Here is a 4,239-nt window from a genome sequence, read left to right as displayed (position 1 = left end):
ACGTTAATTCATATCATTTTTTTATTTTTTATACAATAATACATAAAAATTGATCTAGATTCGTTAATTATTTATAACAAAGTCATAAAAATATTAAAAAATCACTTTGAAGTTAAAAAAAAATCAGTTTATTTAGATTTTAGTTTATTTTAGTAGTCCGCAGATGTTAAAAAAACAAACAATCTTTTTTTTTAGACTGCAGACGTTTGGTCCATCTCTTCTACTGCAGAGATCTACAGATGTGATCCACAGACTATAGACATTTTGTCTCAGAAAAAACAAACAACACCTTAGTCTTGAACATTTTTAATTGGAGTTTAGAAATATAAAAGACGTAACAAAAAAGAAAACCAACCCATACAAACATTTACATGTATTCAAACCATTTAGAGATGTAATCAATGTAATATCCGAAATGCATTTACATCTCAATAATATCCTTATACAAATAAACATTAACCCAAAAACATGAATATTACAATTAATCAATATCTAACTTGTGCAATATTCATCCTTTTTCATTGATAAAAAACCATTCAGAGACCAAAATGCATTTGACATTATAAAATACAGCACAAATAAAAATATTTACCATTTGCACTTGAAACATAAACAACACTTTCACTTCTTTTCTAGAAATCAACAACAAAACACGTTCACTTCTTCATTTTCTAGACTTTAAAATGACCCATCACCAAAACGTGAAACATAAAAAAAATTATTGAAAAAAAAAATCTAAGGAAAAAAAAACAGATTAAGGCATTAAATCAAACAAATGTAACAACAAACATCAAATCCATAACTATGTTGCGGTATGATAAAACAATGTAGATAACTAATTAAATTAAAAAAAAAATGATGACTTTTTATTTCATTTATCTAAATTTCCTTGATATTGACCAAAATACCCTTATCAGTTATCAATTTAATTCCAAAACCTTTTTTAACCTCATTTGAACTTTCAGATAATTGATTTTTAACATCATTATAGACACTCAAACAATTTAGCATAATCCTTAATTCTTGTAGACCAACTTCCTATATTTCCCAATAATGACCAAAGTACCATTTATAAGTTAAAAACTTTCAGAACAATATCATATTAAGAAAAATCCAAACAAAATTCATTTTATCAAATCAATAATAAAATTAAGAAAAACCCTAGTAAACTTCCAAGATCCAATCTGCTTTCCTTTATGGTGTAAGCTTTCTATCCAAAATTATTTTTTCCCCAATCTACAAAAAAAACACTCATTAGATAAGATGATGAAATCCAAATTATGATGAACGGAACTTGATTTAAGATCACAATAATCAACAAACTAGATAAAAGAATAAACATGTAATAAAAAAATCATTTTTCAACATGGTCAGTACTTAAATATTGTCTTTGAACAAAGATCCACTTTCTAATAATCAAAGCATCACTACCAACATAAATAAAGATGAATAACTGTGAAATATATAACAATGTTGCAAGGCATGCATGGAAAATACGAATGACAACATATAGGAAATGAGATTTGCACTTCTGAAAAAGAAAAAAGAGTATGTATAATTAACAGTGACCTGATTTTCCTGTAGAAAACCCATTATTTTGTTACATGTCCTCAGTTATAAAGGGGCTCTGAAGAACTAAAACCCTACTTTCGTTCATTCAAAGTTGTAAACACCAGATCCCCCTCTTCTTCCTGAAACACGAAAAAATCAGGGAAAAAATAATTTCATAACCTAAAGCATTTTATTTGCGAAAAATGATAATGGAACCTGGATATTTAGGATTTTAGAAGCAATGGTGAGTGGTGACTGAGGGGATGTGAACCTTGTTCGGTGGTGCTAAAAACCTTCACAAAGAAAAAGTACTCAAAAGAAAAACAAAAAAAAATGGAGAGATAGATAGTTAAAAAAAATCAAGAAATATGTCTAAACCTAAAATCAATAACTTGTACCTCGTGTTAGCATAGAAAGGGAGAAGTTGCATATGTTACAAAGGTGAAAGTTTAAGCGGAAAAGGTGGCCAACAAAACTGATTTTGTAATAAAAGGTGGTGGAGATATTGCAATCGATGGTGTTGAAAGCGGTGATAGAGCGATGGAGGTGATGATTTATATGAGAACATAGGAGGAATCCAGATGTAAAAAGAGAGATAATTAAGAGAATTCAATAATTCAAATATAGTTCCCATAAATCTGATTTTAGCAAAAATTATTGGTCTGTTTATGTTAATCTAGGTTAGAACCCGTGGAACCCACGAATATTAATTTTAAATAGAAAAAATGACAAAAATAGTCATTTACACAAATTACATTACAAAAATAGCAAAAAAAAAAATCGAAGTTGCAAAAATAACTACGAATTTCGCAGATGGAATAGTTCCATCTGCAAAATAGGCTTTCCATCTGCGAATGTACAAGTAGCTAAAGCACAACTGTGCTTTAGCTGCTTGTACATTCGCAGGTGGTTTATTTATTTATTTATTTTTCTCTCTATATATATTGAATTTGTAGGGTAAAATCGCAGATGGAATAGCCCATCTGCGATTTACTCTGATTCCATTTGCGAAATTGCGGTTATTTTTTATTTTTTAATTTTTTTTTTAGTTTGACTACGAAATAAAAAAAATAAAAAACCGCAATTTCGCAGATGGAATCAGAGTAAATCGCAGATGAGGCTATTCCATCTGCAATTTTACCCTACAAATTCAATATATATAGAGAAAAATAATAATAATAAAAAACAAATAAACCATCTGCGAATGTACAAGCAGCTAAAGCACAGTTGTGCTTTAGCTGCTTGTACATTCACAGATGGAAAGCCCATTTCGCAGATTTTCGCAGATGGGACTATTCCATCTGCGAAATTCGTGGTTATTTTTGCAACTTCGGTTTTTTTTTGGCTATTTTTGTAATGTAATTAGTGTAAATGACTATTTTTGTCATTTTCTCTTTTAAATATAATTTAAAAATTAGTTATGTAATAAAATAATATTTTATTAATTTAAAAAACTTAGATATCGTAATATTGCATTCTTTAATAATGTTGTGGTGTGTAAGTGTTTAATTAAACAGTAAATGGTAAATATTTAATTACAAATGGAGATTTTTAAAATCCTGATTTTTGATGTATGATTCTCGTTAAATATACGAAAATGGTGACACAACAACAAGAGAGCGAGTGGGAAGAAAAAAACATTTGTTATTTAGTACTAACTATATCCTTCTTTGCTTTCGTGTGTATTTTTCATACATTCTTCTTAAGAGGTCTAATTTTACCAATAGAAACTTGCAACTGTTATTTAGTATTAACTATATATATATTGAATTTTTCTAAATTACATGCAGCAGGTACCATTTCTGTAAAAATATAAAAAAAAGTTACATTTATAAAATGCCGATCTATAAAGTTTACACAATTATATAAAACATGCAGGTGCCCTAACACAATGAAAGATTATAAGTTATAATCTTTATGGAAGCATGTAGGAGAAAATTTTTAGGCTGCAACCCAATCACAGTAGAAAAAGAAAATTATATACAACCATTATGACTTATTAAACAAAGTAGATGCAAACACTTCTGTAAAATCAAATGTTGATGTCATTGCAGAATAACATACATATAATGCAGATGAACCGATAGAAACAAAAAAATGAACATAATACAAAAATATAGAGTAAATAAAAACTAACCTTGATGTTATCGTATTTGTTGTTCACGATGAAATGAATGGTTGAAGACAAAATTTTCTGCAGAAGTAAATCGTGCACTAAGGAAAAATGTAAACTTCAATTTATTTTATATATATATATATATATATATATATATATATATATATATATATATATATATATATATATATATATATATATATATGTTTAGGTTCTATAGAAAACAAAAAACCCCTAAAAATCATAAAAATACATAAAAAAATACTTAGAGATCACAAAACTTTTTTTGAATTTTTTTTTTATAAAAAATCGCAGCTTTTTATAAAAATTCGCTAAAAAAAATAATATATATATATATATATATATATATATATATTTGTAAAAAAAAAGTTTTTTTTTCAACTTTTTTTCAGCGATTTTCTTTAAAAATCTGCGATTTTTTCTTAAAAAATGTCAAAAAAAAAGTTTTGTGATCTCTAGGTATTTTTTTTATGCATTTTTGTGATTTTTAGGGTTTTTTTGTTTTCCAAATATATATATATATATATATATATATATATATATATATATAT

General features: G+C 26.7%; 1 long non-coding RNA gene across 1 annotated transcript; it reads right to left on the bottom strand.

Moving 5' to 3' along the window:
* Nucleotides 1–1,159: 1,159 nt before the first annotated feature.
* Nucleotides 1,160–2,105, bottom strand: LOC145008480 (uncharacterized). The gene is made up of 4 exons (XR_013663477.1): nucleotides 1,950–2,105; nucleotides 1,768–1,844; nucleotides 1,570–1,691; nucleotides 1,160–1,236 (listed from the first exon to the last, which is right to left on the bottom strand). It is a non-coding gene; the product is annotated as an uncharacterized LOC145008480 (long non-coding RNA).
* Nucleotides 2,106–4,239: the final 2,134 nt, after the last annotated feature.

This window comes from Lactuca saligna, chromosome 8 (genome assembly GCF_052625555.1).
Source record: "Lactuca saligna cultivar CGN05327 chromosome 8, ASM5262555v1, whole genome shotgun sequence".
NCBI classification, from domain to species: Eukaryota; Viridiplantae; Streptophyta; class Magnoliopsida; order Asterales; family Asteraceae; genus Lactuca; species Lactuca saligna.
This window is presented reverse-complemented; position numbering and strand designations above follow the sequence as displayed.